The sequence below is a fragment of the Choloepus didactylus genome, chromosome 15 (genome assembly GCF_015220235.1).
Source record: "Choloepus didactylus isolate mChoDid1 chromosome 15, mChoDid1.pri, whole genome shotgun sequence".
NCBI lineage: Eukaryota > Metazoa > Chordata > Mammalia > Pilosa > Megalonychidae > Choloepus > Choloepus didactylus.
In genome coordinates this window covers 24019222-24041063 of record NC_051321.1, presented here as the reverse complement: position 1 = coordinate 24041063, position 21842 = coordinate 24019222, and the positions used below count along the sequence as shown (strand labels likewise).

At 41.4% G+C, this 21842-nt stretch overlaps 1 long non-coding RNA gene across 1 annotated transcript; it reads left to right on the top strand.

Moving 5' to 3' along the window:
- Positions 1–3583: 3583 nt before the first annotated feature.
- On the top strand, positions 3584–20790 carry LOC119510941. The gene is made up of 3 exons (XR_005212074.1): positions 3584–3680; positions 20454–20499; positions 20729–20790. It is a non-coding gene; the product is annotated as an uncharacterized LOC119510941 (long non-coding RNA).
- Positions 20791–21842: the final 1052 nt, after the last annotated feature.

The following is a 21842-nucleotide window of genomic DNA, read 5'->3' as shown; positions in this document are numbered from 1 at the left end:
TAAGCCAGGGCAAGACATTTTACGTCAGAAGCTACAGAGGCCCTTCTCATCTATGGGTCCTTTCTAGGGTCGCTACAGTCTGTATCTAAGGATTAAAATAGCATACATGAGAATTTAAACATCCTCCTCAAAAATGTTATCAGGGATTTCATATTGCTACTGATATGTCACAGAACACTGAGCAGGAAATTCCTCAGAATGCTTTTTATAGCTCTTCATCTCTCCAGCATCACCTCATTCCATCTTCTCAACATCAATCTGGACTATCAACCCATCTGCTGATAAACCTATATAATAACTAAGGAGCCCCAAGTTCATCTTTAACTTATTTTCTATACCTACCAAAGACAATCTACACTCCGTGAAAGCAGTGGCCCCTGCCTGGTTTGCACTCCAAGTGCTTAGCTCACAGTATGTACTTACATCTGTTTGTTAAATAAGCTAGTGAAAGACCATGTCAACTGATTTTCAAACCCTGTGTAATTAGTAATTGTAAAACCCCATTTCAGGATGTAAACACTGAGGCTCAGAGGGATTTAATGACTTGCCTAAGAACATTAACAGATTCAATGGCTGCGCCACTTGAATCAAAGTTAGGATTCAACTCCCTCACTGCTTGGCTATAAAGCCCATCCTCTCCCCTCCAAACCACACTGCCTTTGCCGTTTTGAGTTTTTTATGTGTATTTGTGTTACTCATGTTCAACTCCTGCAGGACATCTACAAATCAATGTTATCAGAGATATTTGTGTTCTGAGTCTGGTCCCCTCCTTTGGTGGTTTCCTTGGGCTTTCAGTTCTGCTCACACAAATCATCAGGCTCCATCCCAGGGCATCACATAATAAAGCATAAGACAAATACACCCAGAGTGGTCCAGCCACATCTTCCATTCTTGGTGCCTTTACCAGTGCAGTTCTCGGCACATAGGTTGGCCTAAATAAGTACTGATGAGTCCACTTACATTTAATGACGATGGCTCCCTCTGCACTGCACTGCCAGCATAAGAAGTGTTTCACAAGCAGCTTCTTAGATCTCACCCAGAGCCCCATGAGAATGGGTGGTACAGGTCATCTCCCTGCAACAGAAGAGAAACCTGAATTCAGTGACCACATTCCAATGCTGGATCATATTTGGATCAGGAACCCAGATTTCCCTACAACAATGTCCCAAGTTTCCATCACAAGTTTCTACCTGGTGAGCCGTTACACATCCTTCAAGACCTAGCACATATGTCACCTCCTCTGTGACAATACCCTGGAGAAAAGAGCGTCTCCCTGTCCTGTGTTCCTAACACTTTTGTATACATGTTTTGCAACATTTAACACAATGCAAGGATCTTTGGTTAATATGAATTTGGTATTAGACTGAGAACCCCTGGACAGCAGCTTCCCTAACTTTGCCATCCAGGTACTAAGCACAGCGCCTGAATGTAGAGTAGGAGTTTGGCAAAATATTTTTGACATTTTGTTTCTTTTAAATCATGCCAATATGCTAAAACCAAACTAAGATTGTCTCACTCTTTCCCAGCTGCATTTGCTTGTGAAAAAGATGGCTACCAATGAATATCACAAATACAATGTTGAGTAAAAGAGACCAGATCCAAAATAGTGCATATTTATATGACGTTCAAAAGCAAGCGAAATTAATTTATGGTGTCAGAACTGCTGTTGTCATGATTTGTCTTAATACAGCCTATGCCTAGGCACCAAGGGATTAAGAAAAAGCAAACTGTTATTTTAAAATTCATTAAAATTCACAAATTCACTAATTTCATTAAAAGCTGACAATGAACACAACTAAAAGTGGTACCTTTCTGAGGATGTTTCTGGCAATTACATGACAATTGAAAACACCAAGAAAGGTACCCATCTTAGAGTTAAAGTTCCCAATGCCTGGAAAACATTTTTAAATTGTCTTTGGCTATTGCAACCAAGATACTTATTTAAGGAAGTTAAAGTTTTCAGGATCGGCACTTTCAGAGTAAAGTTCAGATGCAAAACTCTCTCAAAAATATAGAACCTCCCCTGACAAAGGCAAAGCTCGCTGGCTTCCACCTGCCCTGTGCCCAGCGTCAGCTCCTATAATCCAGTGATCCCTTTCCTCTCTCCATAAAGTGGGGCTAAGTCTTTATTTGTGCTCTTTCCTAAATGAGGTCAGGAAATGGGGGAGACAAAGGGTGGCTGTCGCTGTGATATCTGATCTTCCTGGGACTGATCATGCCTGAGAACAACTGCTCATTCCCAGGCTGGAAAGCCCCAGGTTTGACGACACTACCCTGTGCTGGGGCTGTTAGAAGACGCCACAGTTCTCCCCTTAACTTGTACCTGATGAGTGCCCAGAAACAGAGAATACTCCAAGGACACTGATTGTCCATTCACCTTTAGAGGGAAGAAGGAATAGGAGCCAGGCTTCCTGTCTAGATTACCTTACAAAAATACCAGTCTTTTTTGGTCCAACTTGAGCCCAACAGAAAGCCGAGGAAGTAAAGGGAAAGTTCCTTGAAGGAATGTCAGCCTGCCTGGGAATTTATCTCTTTCATCACCTCATTCCAGAGACTCTGTCACATTCCACTCTTCCCTGTCTTCAGCTGCACACATTTAAGTGACCAGGGAGACAGGTCACACTGCTCACTCTGAAGTTTCTTTCAGGGTTGAGGGTTTGGAAAAGAAGATGGCGTGGGGTGGAACAGAAGTTGGGCTTGCACAGATATCACTTCTGTGGAAGACGGGCAAAGGCTTTGGATTGCACACTTCCCAAGTCCAGAAGCCCCTTTCCCACCTTCTCCATAGGATATCTCAGCTTGAACTCTACCCACCCATCACCCCTCCGCCTGCAACCCCATGGCCTCTCCTCTGCTCATGCTGCTTTTGTGGCCAGAACAGTGGACCATGGCTTAGATGTGTACGGAGTCGCCTGTCGGAGCAAATGTGATTCTGATTGACCTCAGCTGCTCCATCTCCAAGCAGGGGTTTTGCTTGAGTTCTGCTCATGAACTCACAGGCACTCCCAGAACTCCAGTTCGCGTCCTCGCCTTGACCCCCCTCAGTGTAGGAGCCCTGAGAGGGGGAAAGGAGTGGCAGGAGCCCTACCTCGCGGCCCCCGGTGACGGGAGTCCCCTGGGGTCTGGGATCAGCGCGCGAGGGAGCCCGGGCGCGGCGGGGGGCAGCCGGAGCCGCCGCCGGCGCCAACTTTTCCCAACGCGGGAGCGGAGAGGAGCGGAGAGGAGCGGAGGGGGACCCAGGCCCCGAGGTGGCACCGAAAGGACTCTTCGCGAGCCGGCTGTGGGGGGGGGGGCGGTCGCTCAGGACCCCAACTCCATCCAAGTTGGGCCCCGGCGAGGACTGGCGGAAGCGACGCAAGGCAGGTGGCGGCCGCGGGCGCAGATCGCGGGGCGGGGCGGCGTCGCAGGGGCGGGGCGCGGCCGGCTGCGGAGACTGCGCGCGGGGCCGGGTTGCAGCCGGGACCCCGGACACGTGGCCTCGCCCTCCCGTCGGCCAGAGGCTGCGGACTAACCGCACCCGCTGCCGCCTACACGACCCTAGCTGTGACTCGCCGGCGCCGGCCCCCGCTCCTCTAACCCGGCCGGCCCTGGGATCCCCACGCTTTCCCTGCATGAGGGGTGGAGGTGTCCTGCTCCCTCTGCGAGTGGAGACCTTGACCTGATCCTCCAGAGCACAGGCTGTGAGTCCTCCTGGCCTGAGCAGAAAATAACATTAATGAATGAATGATCGTGTGTGTGTGTGTGTGTGTGTGTGTGTGTGTGTGTGTGTGTGTGTATTTGCTCCCTATCCTAACTTCCTAGAGCTGACAATAACATTAATGAATGAATGATCGTGTGTGTGTGTGTGTGTGTGTGTGTGTGTGTGTGTGTGTGTGTGTGTGTGTGTGTATTTGCTCCCTATCCTAACTTCCTAGAGCTGGTAACACGGGCCTTGTAATGTCTTGGAATGAACCTAAATGAAGGGAGCAAACTTCAGCCATAGTACTGGTTACCCAGCCACTAGTTTGTAGAGGATCCTTGGGTAGGTCACCTCTCAGCTAACTGGCCTTTAAGGTAAAGGGATAAGATTAGATGGTAGGGTCCCTTGCAGTTCTAAAATTCTGAGTTTTGCTTCATATCTGCCAGCCCAGCACCTCTGCTGCTATTTAAAAGGTTCAGATGAGGCTCTATAGTCACTTTTTTTTCTATACCAAGGCACACTATACCCAACTCTGCTCCCTTCTGGGGAGCCTTTCATGAAGTTAGTAGTCAACATGGCACCTCACCCCCAGACACTAAGGTGCCCGAGTGCAGTTCCCACCTGATAATTACGCAAATAAATATCAAGTTAGGGGAAGACTGAAATTTCAAGTTCCATAAGTTAGGGTGGGAAGTGACAGCAAAATCCCAACAGAGGATACATAGCTGCAACAGACAGAGCAGAAGTGAATTTTAAAATGTTTTAATGTTTTTCTTAAAAGCCAAGCCTGTTTAAAACAAGGGCTAAAGTGTCTTAGAATCTCTAAGTCCTCCAGACTTAGTAACACTCCTGTCTACAGATAGTAATTAGGTAATAGATATTTATGATTAAACACATGAATACCAGGACGATTAATGACTGGTACAAAAATATAGTACCACATCCAGCATATGCATAGGTTTTGTTCCATTGCTTTTTGCATGGTAATATCACTGATAGCCTGACACCTACGTCTGTGATGGTCCCGCCTTGAAAACAACATAGTGCTAGTTTCTTACCAATGTTTCCAACAGGGTCCAAGAGAATTTCTCTTACACAAACTCTTCCCAAAGCAGTTATCACAAGGCTCTCTAAGTTGTAATTCTAAGACCAGTCCAAGACAAGGAGGAATAGAAGAACAGCCTTCTCTGCCAGTAAAGTCAAGTGCATGGATTGATAACATGTCCTGGCTAACATTATAGAAGCCTGGAATGTCCTTCCAGAAACATCCTTTTGCAACTCTTGACAAATGGCTCAACCTTGGAACCTATCCCTGCACCCTTCCATAGAAGTAGCACCATCTGGTGGGCTGTGGCCTCCAGATAGGAGAGAGCAGAAATTCTCACTCGGAAAGAGTTCAGAACCTTGCAGGATCCTTTGCCTAAGAACATTTCATGCCCAGCTAACCTTTCCAGCTGAAATAAATGTGGGGCTTCCTCCAGAAGAGGAAAACCAGATTAAAAAGTCAGAACCCAGATGGATCCCTATCCAAATAAGTGACTGGGAAAATAAAAAAAGGGGAGGGGGTGGCGGAAAAGAAATCAAAAGATTTGAAGGCTAAGTACTGATTTCGCCTTAATACCCTTACATTTGGATTCAGGACTGTTATTACACCAGCACAAACTCATGTCATTTTTCCAAAATGAAGCACTTTCTGCAGAAACTTGACGAAAATAAAGCTGACCCTTTGCTCCATAAAGGTAATCTCTTTTCTTCCTGAACTAACTTACCCCAGTCATCCCCTAGAAGAGAAGGTGTCTGAGATCTGAGAGGTATTTGCTGAGGTCTGGTCATTTTTCAATCCCCAATTTTAATTATCAGTCTGAGGAAGGGTTTAATCAGGAAAAGCTAGATTAAATTGGTCCCAAGGTTGGTTGTTCTTGCATTGTTGTTGTTGTTTGATTTATGGTATTTTAATTCATAGAGCTTTTAATTCATAGAGTCCTGTTCCCCATTGTCCTCTGTCAGCAGGCAAAAGGCAAAATTTCACTAATATCCCAAATCCACTTCCTTTAACAAAACTGCCAAGCAATAGCCTGTGTAAGAAGTGATCTAATTCAAGTGCTTTCTGATCAAGCATCCCCATAAAATCTCCCAACAGATTTCATTAAAAGAATGCTAAACAAATGAGCCATCCAATAGGAGAAAATTGATGCCCAGAGCCAGACAATAAGCCTAGATCTGTAGTTACTACAAGCCATTAGGCTCTAAATAAGACAATATGTCTCTCAACTATATCTACATCACAGTCTCTACCCCAGAAGCCTTCACCATTCTGTTCTCTCTGCTTCTCAGGTAATCCCTCCCTACCTCTTCTCTACAAAAATTACATCCAAAGTGGGGTTTTTATGCCCAGCAGCACCAGACTGACACACTGGGGGCAGAAAGAGGAAAGTAATTGATTTTTATGCATGCTTAATTTTTATATTCAAAGGATAGCAATTTATTCTTCCTAATGTTTAATTGCTTAATGGTAGCAATGCATAAACAATGTATAAACAAATGAATATTTTGAAAATGCATACAAATTCTTTCTATTAATTGGAGCATGATCAAAACAATAAGGAAACTCTTGCCCAATAAACAGCAAAAGATCGTATTTTAAAAGCATAAAAACATCATGCAACTTCTCTGCTTAAAAGCTTGGATAGCTCCCCCATTGTACTCAGAATAAAGTCCGGGCATTGTCCGTGAGGCCTGAGCAGACTGCCAGTGTCTTCATCTCCTTTGTCATCACTCTCTCGTCATTCTTTATGCCTCAGCCACTCAGCCATCTTTTTTCCCAACTTGTGACCTTTGCCCATATTGTTCCACCTGTTTGATATTTTTATCCCCACTCCTCACATGGCTGGTTTCTTCTCATCTCCTGGATCTCACCCTATCCCCTTCTCTGAGTGGTTTGGATGGAGAACTTAAGAATTCTCATCTGTAGAAATGGGGCAGGGGGACAATTACTTGATTGAAAAAAATGCTGTAAAAGTTAATACAACTTTGTAAGCCACTTTCCAATATCAACATGTGGCCTTGTATTTATGTACACCTATGTCATCAGATCCCTAAACAGTGTCTGGATATTTAATTTTAAATCACTAAATGTTGTGGGAGCTCCAGAAGATAGAGGGTATTTCTTACTCTTAGAAAATATAATGAAACATACCCATAGTCATAGATTTAGAGACAAAAATCTTCAAACAGAACTTTACCATTTTCTAACCACAGTTGGTCCAATTGAGGTCCAACAAAATCACATATTATTTCTCAGCTATTGCACACACAGTCATTTCAGGTTGCTAAAGATACAGCTTGTATAATCAAACTGAAATGGTGAGGAATGAAATAATATCATTGCCAATTTTTTCTTTCAGGAAGGAAGAAGGTAAGTATTGACACACTATGGCTCCTACAGTGACAATTAGGAAAAAAAAATGGAGAGATTACAAAAAATCATATTTTAAAAGACATTGGACAGCTGTTAAAGCAAATAGGACTAGATGAACTAAAATCCAGAGAGAGAAGAATCCTTGCTAACGTGAGTGGAGATAACCCATGGATGGAAATGGTCTTTTGCTTGCTTTGTCTCTTAAAAACATTGACAGTATCAAGTGCTAGCAAAGATGAAAAGCAACTGGAATTCTCTTACATTGCTGTGGTACAGCCCCTCTGGAAAATGGTCCGATAGTCTCTTATAAAGTTAACATAAAAAAGTCAATAGTACCATCTGACCCAGCAATCCCACTCCTGATATTTACCATAGAGAAATGAAAACATATGTTCTCACAAACACCTGTATAAGAATGGTTATAGCAGCTTTATTCATAATCACCAAACATTGAAAACAACCCTAATATTCTTCAGTGGGTTGACAGAATAACAATCTGGGGTATAGCTATTCAGTGGAATGTTTCTCAGCATAAAAAGGAAAAAACTACTGACACATGCAACAACTTGGATGGATCTCAAAGGCGTTATGCTAAGTGAAGAGAGCCAACCCCGTACCACTATAATATGTGTGATCCCCTTTATATGACATTCTCTAGAAGACAAAATGTAGCAACAGGGACCCAATTATTGGTTTCCAGAGGTTAAGGGTGGAGAGAGGGGGTGACAACAAAGGAATAGCATGACTAAGTTTTTGGGGGCGATGGGAATATCTATATCCTTTTTGTAGTGGTAATTATAAGACTCTATAAGTGTGTAGAAACTTTGGTAATTATAAGACCCTATACATGCATCGAAACTTATCGAACTGTACACAAAAATGAAGTTGAATTTTACTGGATGTTAACTTTAAAAAGTATAAAGTATAGGTTATTCTCGAGTCAGAATTCTTGGGTTTGAATCCTGGCACTACCTCTTTCTATAAATATCATATTTTCCCTCACAATGTCCTATGAGTCAGGTATTGTTATCTCCACGTTACAGATATGGAAACTGAGGCTTATGAAGGTTAAGAATAAGAAACCACCCAAATTTGCACAGCCAGCAAGGGGTGGTTCACAGATGAGGACTGACACTCAACACCTGCTGGGTCAGATGGTACTATTGACTTTCTATGTTAACTTTATAAGAGAAACATTTATTTACTTTTTTATCTTTCATCTGAGTAGGACAACCCCTTTGCTACACCTGGACTGTTTATTAGCTGGAACTTCTAATATTGTGCACAATAGAGAAGGACACCTGCAAGACAAGTAGATATGATACAGAATATGGGGACCTACAAGACAAGTAGATACAACGCAGAATGTTGAGCTCAAATTGTAATATATACCTTGAAGATAGCTTTTACAAATATAGCCATAACATACCCAGAACTTCTAATTTTCAACATCAAATATTCATTCATTTTTATTTTTCCTAATATTTGCCCATATATCAGCAGAAATTTCAATAATTTTCAACTTAATATAAAGAAACTTGTTAGGCTATAATATTTTTTTTTGGTTTGTTTTCTCCAGCATCTCACCAGCATATCCACATTTTATGTGTATATTCTGTACTCTGCTCACTTTCTGGTTGAGTCTATCTTTCTGTTAATGTTCCTTTTATAATTATATCTTCATTCTTTCAATAAGTCCATTTTCTTGAGTCCATTTATTAAGGTAATTTTAATCTCAATGGGACTGTGACTGTGTTTCTACCTTATACGTCAAATGAAGGTTCAACTCATTTTCATATTATTGAAGACTATAATCTCTAATTACAAATTAGATGCTAACTTATTTTCTTTATTTGCTCATTTATTTGGAATCCTTTTTCATGTCATTACCTCTAAAAGTATGTACATTTCATTGATTAATTTTGCTAACTATTTAAATGGGTCATAGAACAAAGCAGTAATTTTGAACATTGACCTCCAAACACCTGCATTTGACAAACGTTCCACAATGTACAGGATATTATTAACTTGGCAGTAATTAAAAACTGCTGCACAGATGCTTCTTGGCCAGACATATTCTGATTTCAATGAATTTCTGAAATGAGATAATTATGCCCTTTAAAGATTCCTTCCTACTTTGACTGTCTAAAAATCACAATTAGAGAAAAAGTACAAATGGATTTATCCTTATAGTATGAAGACGATTGGAGGAAAATTTAAATTCTGGAATATATTTAAGGAAACAAAAATTTACTGAACAGCTGATTTGTGCCAGGAAGATTATGTGTTTATTTTATTTCATATTTTTAACAACTCTGATGTATGATTTTATAGATGAGACCACAGAGGCTTTGCGTGATTAAGTAACTTTTCCAAGGCAGGATGAAAGGCTCATTCCTGTGGTGTGTGAAGGCTTGAAGCCAAAGGAGCTTGGGGAGTTGGAGAAACTGAAGGAAGAATGCATGGCTGGAACATGGAGCATGCGCTGTGTGGTCTGAGTTGAGGCCTAGGAGATAGGTGTGTACAGGGTTTTACAGCAAAAGTTAAGGATTTAGGGCTTCAGCCATCATGTTTGAAAAGGTCATTGTTACTGGCAGTGTAAGGAATGGATTGGGGGGACAATTGCAATAATCCTGGCAAGATGATTGGGGTGAGGCAGGGGACTGGGGGCAGCACATGGTTTTGTGAGCTTTAGTAGATGCGAGTGATGGGAATCCTTATTGGTTAAGGGAGGAAGGCAAGTGATGAGGGAGAGAGAGATGTGGAGGGTGACACCATTCTGTGAGACAGGGAACACTGAAAGGAAAGCCACTTGCAGGAGAATTTTGTGAGTTTGCTCTGGAATATCACAAGGTACGTTGAAGACATGCAAAATAGGTAATAGGATCTGGAGTTCAGTGAAAATATCTGGGCCAGAGGTCTATAGTTAGGAGCAGAAGTCAGGACCATTAAATATCTACTGCAGATTCTGGGAAGACGGTGGCATAGAAAGAAGTGGAAGACTTAGTCTCCCCCGGAACAATTCATAAATGAACAAAAAAACAGTAAATAACCTGGAATAACAGCAGGGAGACAAACATGACTGCACACTCAACATCCACCGACATGAATTGGGAGGAATGCCCGAGATCACAGCATAAAATCTGTAAGTAAAACTGCAGACCTGCGCTGAGAGCCAAGAACCTAGAGCCGAGAGCCCCTCCCTCATGGAAGCCATGCCGTGCACTCTCTCAGCCCAGCTCCAAGTGAGGTTTTGATATTAACTGCTCAATACAGACAGCGAATCCTCAACAAGCAGACAGAGGCTTTTGGTGACAACTGACCTTGGGAGAATCGGGAGACATATCTGTCTCAGGGTAGGGAGCCCAGAGGAGCAGGTGCTATATCTGGCTGACGGGTGAACCTGGGAGTTTTTCTGTCCCTCGCTCTCTGTGGAGAAAACCTCAGCTGTTCTCAGCCCACAAGGCGTTGCAGTAAAGACAGCCTCAGACATTCTGCATTCTGAAACGAGCTGAGAGCCCCGTGGCACAGCCCAGTGGCCCAGGGCTTCCCTTGAGGGACAGCACACACTGATGACGTAGCACAGCATTCCCTCAGCTGAGGGAGGATTGCAGCTAGGAGGGGGAATCCACTCGGAGAACCCAGGGGCGCTACGCCAAGTCCGGTGGTTTGTGGGACAGCAAGAGAGAAAGTCTGGGGCTGAACTGAAATGAAGGCTTAGTCTCTTGCAGCAGCCTTGAATCTCCTGGAACCTGGGAGATTTGAACAGTAGAACTGCCCTGCCTCCCTGGCCACCCGTACACATGCCCCACATTCAGGGCGGACGGCTCCAGCAACACACCCAAACTGAGTTCTCCAACTGAATACACAAGAATCATTTCCCCACACTCCGTGGAAAAAAGGTTGAGAACTGACTTGAGGGATATAGGTGACTCACAGACGCCATCTGCTCGTTAGTTAGAGAAAGTATACGTCACCAAACTGTGTCTCTGAAAAATTAGATTGATATCCTTTTTTTTTGATACAACTTGAAAGAACCTTATCAAGCAAAACAAATGCCAAGAGGCCAAAAACAACAGAAAATCTTAATGCATATGATAAAACCAGACGATATGGAGAATCCAGCTCCAAACACACAAATCAAGATTTCAGAAGCAACATTGTACCTCGCAAAATTAATCAAAGAACTGCAATCGAAGAATGAAAACATGGCAAAGGATTTAAAGGACATCAAGAGGACCATGGCCCAGGATATAAGTGCCATGAAGAAGACACTAGAAGAGCATAAAGAAGACATTGCAAGAGTAAATAAAAAAATAGATCTTATGGAAATAAAAGAAACTGTTGGCCAAATTAAAAAGACTCTGGATATTCACAATACAAGACTAGAGGAAGCTGAACAACATCTCAGTGTCCTAGAAATCCACAGAACAGAAAATGAAAGAACAAAAGAAAGAATGGAGAAAAAAATTGAAAAAATTGCAGTGGATCTCAGGGATATGATAGATAAAATAAAACATCCAAACTTAACACTCATTGGTGTCCCAGAAGGGGAAGAGAAGGGTAAAGGTCTAGAAAGAGTATTCAAAGAAATTGTTGGGGAAAACTTCCCCAACCTTCTACACAATATAAACACACAAAGCATAAATGCCCAGAGAACTCCAAATAGAATAAATCCAAATAAACCCACCCCAAGACATATTCTGATCAGACTGTCAAATACTGAAGAGAAGGAGCAAGTTCTGAAAGCAGCAAGAGAAAAGCAATTCACCACATACAAAGGAAACAATATAAGACTAAGTAGTGACCACTCAGTGGCCACTATGGAGGCGAGAAGGCAGTGGCATGACATATTTAAAATTTTGAGAGAGAAAAATTTCCAGCCAAGAATACTTTATCCAGCAAAACTCTCCTTCAAATTTGAGGGAGAGCTGAAATTTTTCACAGACAAACAAATGCTGAGAAACTTTGTCGATAAAAGACGTGCCCTACTTAAGATTCTAAAGGAAGCCCTACCAACAGAGAGACAAAGAAAGGAGAAAGAGATATAGAGAATTTTAACAGACATATATAGTACCTTACATCCCAAATCATCAGGACACTCATTTTTCTCTAGTGATCACAGATCTTTCTCCAGAAAGGACCGTAAGCTGGGACATAAAACAAGCCTCAAGAAATTAAAAAAAAAAAAAAAATTGAATATACTCAAAGAACATTCTCCAAACACAATGGAATACAAATAGAAGTCAATAATTTTTGAACTATAACTCCACTATTTACTTCCTACATGATAAAAAATACGCAAACTCTAAGGACAAATCCGTGGTTTTGAACTCAATGTAAAATATGTAATTTTAGACAACTATATAAAGGTGGGGGAATGAAGGAGTATAGGAACATAGTTTATGTGCCCTATCGAAGTGAAGGTGGTATCAAAGAAAAACAAGATTGATAGGGATTTAAGAGGTTAATTTTAAGCCCCACAGGAAACACAAAGAAATTATCAGAGAATATAACCATAGAGATGAAGAGCAGAGTTTGGGTTAAGAGAAATGGGGGAAGGGGCAATGGGGAGTTAAGAAATGAGTGTAGGGTTGCTGTTTGAGGTGAAGGGAAATTTCTAGTAATGGATGGTGGGAAAGAGCATAACATCATTCTAAACGTGATTAATCCCACTAATGGAAGGCTAGGGAGGGGGTGGAATGGGAAGATTTAGGCTGTATATATGTTTCCACAATTGAAAGAAGAAAAAAAAAAAAGACAGTCTAACTAGACAATAATTGAATGCTAAGGATGAACTTGGATGGGATTGGAGGGTGGAGGACAGGTGGCTCGAAGGGACACAGTTGAGACATAAGGAAAAGGAAATATAGAATGTAAGCTTTGTATCATTGTTGAATCTCTTATACTTCTTAGCTGTGCTTAATGGAATTACATAAAAGAATGTTCTTGTTCATGGGAAGTACATATGTGAATTATAGTGTATGTTCAAGGATGTGCAGCTAACTCTCGTATGTTCAGAAGACAGAGAAATAGATGATAGATGATAGATAGGGAGGGAAAGAAATAGTGATGTGACAGCATGTTAAAGTTGGTGGATTGAGCTATCGGGAGGGGGGTCAGGGTATGATGGAATTCTGTGTATGGGGCTATTATTGTTTTTGCAACTACTCATGTAACTTTGAATTTATTTCAAAATAAAAAATATGTGTATATATATATATATCTACTGCAGGGTTTTGCAAGCTGTGCCCTGGCCTTTCTGCATTGGAAGTCTCCACAAATCCCTCCTGTAACTCAGTCTCCTCAGACCACCCTGGTCCCCTGGGGGGAAGTAGAGAGGACAAGGTGCAGGGTGTGGTAGCTGAGTGTGGGCTGTGAATACCCGCTGTCCTGGTTACCAATGCTGCCCTTTTGCAAACACCAGAAATAGATTGGCTTTTATAAAGGGGTTTATTTGGTTACAAAGTTACAGTCTTAAGGCCATAGAGTGTCCAAAGTAAGGTGTCAATGATAGGGTACCTTCACTGGAGGATGGCCAGTGGAGTCTGGAAAACCTCTGTTAGCTGGGAAGACACGTGGCTGGCGTCTGCTCCAGAGTTTTGGTTTCAAAATGGCTTTTTCCCAAGACGTTCCTCTCTAGGCTGCAGGTCCTCAAAAATGTCACTCTCAGTTGCTCTTGGGGCATTTGTCCTCTCTTAGCTTCTCCAGAGCAAAAGTCTGCTTTCAAAGGCCGTCTCCGAAATGTTGCTCTGTGAGCTGCAGCTCATCTCTCAGCTCCTGTGCGTTCTTCAAAGTGTCCCTCTTGACTGTAGCAAGCTCGCTCCTTCTGTCTGAGCTTATATAGTGCTTTAGCAAGCTAATCAAGGCCCACGCTGAATGGGCCCACCTCCATGGAAATTATCCAATCAGAGTTATCACTGACAGTTGGGTGGGTTGCATCTCCATGGAAACACTCAATCAAAGAATTACAATCTCTTCAACACTAATACATCTGCCCACACAAAATTGCATCAAAGATAATGGCATTTGGGGGACATAATACATTCAAACTGGCACACCTGCTTTGCTGCTACTTCTGTAAACTTGAGCAAATTCTTCACTCTCTGTTACCCGTCACCCTCCTCTGGAAAACAGGCATCATAGCACCTACCCCAAAGTGTCTGTAGATTATATTAAGTTAATTTACATAAAGCCCTAAAAGCAATGACTGATATGTAGTAAAGAACTCAATACCTGTTAGCTATCATTATTTTCTGGGGAGCTTTGTAAAATGTAGATTCATGGACCCCAAACCACTGTTCTGGGCTTTACTTCACATTGCATCTAAACTTAAGTCTTTTTAGTCTATGACATATTTAGATTATTCCTCATTAATTATCTATATCAAAGTAATATGTGCCCATGATTAAATAAAAATTAAACATGGGCTTATAATAAAAAGCAAGTTTCCCACTGCACTGCTCCTCACCTGATATCCCACTTGCTGGAAATAGTCGATTTTAGTAATTTTCCTGTTTTAAATTTTCTGAGTGATAATACTTAGCTGTTCTGAACATCTGATTTGTGTTTTTGTTTTTGTTTTCCCCCTTCCACTACAAAATGCAATTCTGATGTGGTCATATTAATGGAACCTGGTTCCTTAGACGTCAGTCTGGGGCAGTGTGACCCAGGGCTGGCCAACAGGAACAGGCCATCCCCCTGGCTCTGGTCACTGGGCACGTGACCCGAGCCAGGTCAATCTGTGTTCTTCCTGTGGATGTCTTGACAGAAGCAAGCAGGTTTGATCGCTTCTTAGGACTTCTGGAATTCATCAGTTCTGCCAGGAGAAAGAAGCATGTCCATGGAGGAGAGCCTGAGGCCCAAGGGAAGAGAGGAAGAGGGAGAGTCAACAAGAGCTGGAACTGTTAGAACCTGATCCAGACGGACTGAGCTATCTTTCTCAGTGCTTTGAGTGGCTGCTGTGGTTGTTGCTGCTATTTTTATTGCTCAGGTTGGCTTGAACTGGGCTTCTTTTGTGCATAATTGGAGGAGTCATGAGTAACATACTACCTCAGAGAGTTGTGATAAGGATTAAATGAGGTGATACATGTAACATGCTTAAGACTGAGCCTGGCACACACTAAGCCCTCAATGCATATCAGCTGTTATGATGATGTTAATGACAATGATGCAAATGAAGCAAATGTGCCTTCTATTTTTGGCATCCTGCAAAGCATCCAGTACAGCATTGTATTTGTAGTAGACACTGACTAAATGCTGCTTGAATAACTTGCTTCCTCTCCCTGTAAGGCAGTGAAAAGGTTAATGAGCTTAAACTGGAAGAGAGATTTGAAGATTTAATCTCCTTTAGATTAATACACCTTTCTGTTGTCATACCTCACTATCCCAGATTTCATCACTTCTGTTTTCATTTTTTCTTATCATTGTTAACTCAATTAGATTCAGAATGGAAAGAAATATTTCAGTTCCTGCTTGGTCATTTTATCATTAGAGGAGTAAGTAATTGTTTTTAATTGAGTGCACTGTGACTGGATGGGCTTAAGACAGCTAGATTATGTGGGTTTAAAGACCCAAGACGTGCTGGGCACTTTGAACCTTCAAGAGCTTCCTTTGTGGACTGGTTGAGACTCAGGATCTCATGACAGTTTGGGGTGTGGGGTGGTATGAAATAAATCTGAAAGACAATTACATAGCTAATTCTTGTCTCCACAGTTAGGGATCATGCATAGATAAGGAAAACTAGGTTAGAGGGGTTTGTAAAAATTCTGAAAGGAAGATGCGATAAAAATCATAGGATGAATAATTAATTCTTTATCATGATGCTAATTAACATCATTTTCATCATCCGCATCCTTGTTATCAATGATAATGCTTTGCTAACTCCTGAACCCCCTAGAAGAGGAGTGTATTTGCAGCAGGCGTGTGGATTTGCTTTTCATTTTCAAAATCTGGGCTCAGTCCACAGAAGTTTAGGTAAGGACGGTAGACAAGGAAGATGCACTGCACAAACTTGTTTCCAGGAAAATATCAAAATCATTTATTTACAACCTAGTCTGAACGTTGGTCATCGTCACAGCCTGTGGTTACTTTTTTCCCTGTATCTTTCTTTAGGACGGCCCCTCTCAGGGCGTGACAGTCAAAGAGCAACTGGGAAGAGGAGACAACAAAGGCCACCCGGAGGCCATTTTTAGAGACTGGATTTGGATGCTGGTGAGGAAGGGTCTCCTTCCTTAAGAGATCACAAGCAGTACCAACCATGCAGGCCAGGATCTCACTCTCTCTTACATAAAGAAGGGAGAGCCTGTTGGAGAATGGAACTTCCCAGGAGGAAGAGGGAGAGGAAGAGAAGGAGGGAGCAAGGGAGGAGGGCGGTTAAGTCTGTATTTCTGAATATCTTGTGAGCCCCTAGATCCATCTGTCCCATAAGTTAGGGTTTGGTCTGATAAGATCCTTTATTTCCTATCAGAAAGCCCCTGCGTGACCCAACTTAAATGGCTTAACTCCTTAGAATCATTCATCTTCTGCCTTGCCAAAATGCAGCTATAAATGTATCTACCTAGAGTTATTCAAAGGTGAATAAGCCAGACTAGCTGCACAAAATAAATAAGTAAGTAATTCTCAGAAGCTGCCTAGAAGATTAATTCCTAGGACCACTCTATATACCTAACAACCTGGATCATTTCACCACCTATGTTCATTTTGTTTCATGACCAATCCACAGCACATATTTCTTATGGTAAATTTGGTTTATTTATGTCTAATATTATTATTTTTATTAGAAAATTTATAATTTTTTATTTATAAAGAACAGGGTTTTCTATATACCACTCTATTATTAATACCTTGTATTGGTGTGGTACATCTGTTACAATTGATGAAAACACATTTTATAACTGTACTATTCAAATACATGAAGTGAGTTCAGAAACATCAAAGGTACCTGTGTGTGTGTGAACGTGTGTGTGTGAACGTGTGTGTGTGTGTGTGTGTACCTGTTATTTTCACGCTATTTAATATTTACCAAGGTAGTTCTACCACTTAGTTAAGAGCTACTGCCTGTGGGAAGGCAAGAGTTGTCTGCCCCTTACCATTGGCATCTGGGAAGCAGGTGACCTTTGGAGGAGGAAAGGGGAGGAAAACATCTGGATAGATCAGTTGGGGAGAATTATCTTTCTTCAGGGCTCATCTCACCAGAGGAAGAGGACAAATGTCAGATAATACAGGGCAGGGGCTATAGTATAAATTTATTTCTACAGGGTTAATGTAGTGACTTTGGCCAATTCCAGGAGTTGCCAGGCCCCATGGGTGTCAGTCTTTACTGTGTGCGTCCACACTGGCATGGGGATTGTAGGAAATGGAAAAGAAGTAGATGACATCTGTTCTCAAGGGCTCATTAAAGTCAGCCCTTGAATTGTACTCAGCTCAGACACATACGTTAGTTGGCATGTGTGATATTTAATTTTTATTTTAAAATTATTTGCCAACACTTAAATATCAGAAAATTTTAGATTTAAAAAAAATCAGATTTCCAGCCTCTGTTTAAGGGGAAAAAAAGTGAATATCTGACAATATTGGGCTCTACTTCCTGCAACAATGTGCTGAGGCTAAGTAGCAGCTGTCCCTGTGGATGGAATGTACCCTTCACTGAGGTGTGCCACTCGGTCATACTCAGCTTGCCTGGTTCTTTCTTATCACCTATTGAGTTTGCAACACCTTGGATGAAATTGTTAGGTCAAGATGACAGCAGGACAGCAGCATTAACCAGATATAGACCCAATGACTTGCAGAATTGTCAGTCAGGACTATGCTAATGGCCTTTTTAAAAGTCTTTCTTCTTTGTATTTAACCAATACTGGAAAGAAAGAACTGTGCTTAGGTACCAACAAAATAGGGTTTATGGGTATGAAGGCAAAAGAAAAAAATGATGCTAAAATATATCATAGAAATTGGCTTGTTATTTATTGAATTATCTGAGGCTTTCTTGTTTGCTTTATCTTGAATCCCCTTATCTCATGTCTGCTAGTGAAATGATGGAAAATTTCTGGGAGCAAAAGGCTGAAAGATTTTCTTGTCACGGCAGATGCAGGGCAAAATGAAAATTAAGGTTACATTTCCATGTGCAATCAGTGACTGCCACTTTGAAAAGAGGTGTGAGAAGTAAGAAGCGTTCTCAATCACATTTTTCTTCCGTTTATGTAATTTAAGCAGTTTTATAAGCCAGAGGGAAATATCAGCATTTCATCTCCTTGTCTTTTCTCGTCCTCATGTTCAGGAGGGACTGCCTATTACACACCCCTTCACCTTCCATAGCAGGTGGCAGTGCTCTTGGAGATGGAAGATAGCTGAAAAGAATAGAGGTCACAAACCAGAAAGGCTTAAAAGGCACAAAACCTGAGCACTTTTCTGCTCACTCTGGATAACTGAGAGATGATGGGAAGCTTCCTGGACACGCACTGGCTTGTGTGTGCTCTCACAGAAGTCTCGCTAGTCCCTTCCTATCCGAGCTTCACGTGCCTTCTGTCTTAATAAGACTTTCCAAGCTGCACCCTGGTCACCCACATTCCTTAGGAGTAAAAGGAAGTTCTTGTCTGCTTCCCAAGGTCCAGTTATTCGACTCTTTCTTGGATTCAAGGAGATTCCCCAAGTCATTTCCTATTTGCTTAACTCACTGTTTATTACCTGAAAGCAAAATAACCTAACGGGCATCCCTGAGCTGCTAGCTTCAAGAATACCATATGTATTCTCATATGGTAAACAACATTGACAACAATAATTCTTCAGAAACTATTTGTAGTAGACACACTTTTTTGAGGAATTAATTATACGTGTGGGTAATTTTTACCTCATTCATTTTTTGGTTTATTTATTTCTAATATTATTTTTTATTAGAGAATTTATTTGTTTTTAGTTTCTAAAGTACGGGGTTTCCTATTTACCACTCTATCATTAGCACCTTGTGTTGGTGTGGTACATTTGTTACAATTGATGAAAACACATTTTTATAACTGTACTGTTAACTAGAGTCCATGGTTTAACTTAGAGTTCACTGTTGGTGTTGTGCAGTTCCATGGATTTTTTTTTTTTATTTTTATTCTAGTAACATATTCAACCTAAAATTTCCCCCTTTTAACCACATTCAAATGTGTAACTCAGTGCTGTTAATTACATTCACAGTATTGTGCTACATTACTGTCATCTATAACCAAAACTTTTCCATCATTCCCAAATAGAGACTGCACATTTTAAGTCTTAAATTCCTATTCCCTACCCACCCCCTTGTAAGGTATTGTAGATTTTGACTCTACAAGTTTGCTTATTCTAATTATTTCATATCAGTGATATCAGACAATACTTGTCTTTTCATTTGTCATTATTTTAATTAAAAGAAGACACTTCTTGAATTATAGCAAATGTACCTCACTAATGCAAGGTGTTAATAATAGGGTGGTATATGCAAGCTCTATATTTTATATATTTTATGCGTATTTCTGTAAATCTACAACTTCTCTAAGAAAAAGATATTAATAAAAGACATATCTTAATCATTTAGAAACTTTCTCTTCTTTCCTTTCTTATTCTATAATTATCAATATTCACATTTCCCAGTTCAACAGATTTCTTAATTGTTCTAGAACCAGAAGCCCCCATTTGCCTTAGGTTTTCTGAAAAGCAAAATGATCAGCGATAGGTAAAGAAAATTCTGTGCCTCTACTCTCTCACACCCAGTGGGTTCTACAATGTGCAGGGATTCCACAGTGGGGGCTGATGACAGCAGGGTTTCCTCTGATTTAGAGAGTCATTTTACTCTAAGAACTAAAACCATGGATCCCGACTCACTTGCAAACATGTACTATTCAATGATAGCACCGTCTGGTGCATATTGCTAGCTCTTCACTTGGTTTTAGAAGTTTTGTGTACCCACCTCCCCCAAATTATTTATGCTCTAACAACTTGTTTTCTGTAAGCCCAGGGCAAATGGGGTAGTTTTGCTGAAAGCTGCTAATTCAGTGCTTTGCCCACGCTTGAATAAGCATTCCTGGTGCCTTCACCTGGTCAGGGTCTGAAGTGTTTCAGATCATTACATTTCAGGGGGAAATGCATATTAATTCCTTGAACAAGTCGCTTGGGGGAAAAAAAATGTGTTTCTCTACATTTCACAAGCTCATAAGCATGCATGGCCTGATCTGAATAATTTATTTGGAGGGATGATTATGATAATACAAGCTGAGCTGTGTCTGTCATAGGAGCTTAAGGAGTGCTTCCAAGAGTAGCACTTGCTGTTAATATAGCCATACCCTTCACCGGTTCAATTAGTAGCTGCTTGAATTATTGATCTCTCTGTTCAATTTGCAGCAGTGCCACGGAGTTCCAGTGCTGTGGGAGCAGCTAAGTCTGAGAGGTACAGTGAGATGAGTGCCAGATGGGGTCACTAACTAGCCAAGTGCCATCTAGTAAACTGCTTAATCACTCTGGGTCTCAGTTTTCTCATTGGTAAATAAATTACCTCACCCGCCACACACCAGGTTATTGTGATGCCCAAATAGGATGAGGATGTCAAGACACAGTGTAATGGGTACTGCCCAATATGCATGAATTATGACTTTCATCCATTTACCTTTTCTTTGCAGATGAGAATCTGATGAAGTTGGGTGGACTCATTGTGACTCTGGAGCAAGATGATTACCATGTAAGTATAGGTGGTTTGGAACTATTTGTTTTAGCAGCAAATTGTCTCATCCCTGCTCACCTACTATAACTGTTTTCACTCCAAACTCTTTCTTCAGAGCATACTGTCTGAGTTTCCCATTTGCTAAAACAAGTACCAAGGAATTTATTGGCTCAATTTTTGAGATTAGGAGAAGTCCAAAATTAAGGTGTCAGCAAGGCGATGCTTTCTCCCCAAAGACTGTGGCAATCTGGGGCTGGCTGCCTGTGATCCTTGGGTCGTTGGCTTTTCAGTCACATGGCAAGATGGTGGCATCTTCTCCCTTCTTTTCTGGGTTCCAGCTGACTTCCAGCTGCTTCCCTTCCACTGGCTTTCTCTTCATAAGGTCTCCAGTAATAAGATGAAGGTCCAGCCCCAGCCCCACACTAAAAATAATAACTAAAAATAATATCTTCAAAAAAGACTTATTTACAATGGGCTCACACCCACAGGAATAAGAGTAAGAACATTTTTTTCTGGGGTACATAATTCATACTACCAGACATTTTTTTTCGGTATTTGCCTACTACGCAATGGCGGTAGGATTTGGCGCAGTGGTTTTTCTCTTGGTGACACATTGGAATCACCTGGGGCTGTTTGAATATACCAGTGCCCAGGCCTCAAGTGAACAGAATCTCTGATGGTATGACCCAGGCATTTGTACTTTTTTGAAGGACCTCTCTTGATTTAAGTGCGCACAGAAGGATGAGAACCACTTGATCAGAGAAAAGAGCACCAGCTCTGCATTCAGGCTTCCATGACTTGGCCATTCTGCAAACTGTGTGACCTTAGGTAGAGATCTCTGAATTTCAGCCTTACAATGTGTAAAATGTTGGGGGGAAACTGATACTTTCAGGGTTGTGAACTTGCACACACTTGCGTAGATTGCCTAGTCCAGTAGAAACCCAATAGGTAGTAAATAATATCATTTATGTACTGACTTTCATTGTGTACTCTTAGTTTATGAGTGTGTGTTGTGTGTGTGTCTGTGTGTGTGTCTGTGTGTGTCTGTGTGTGTCCATACCTGGCATGTAAAC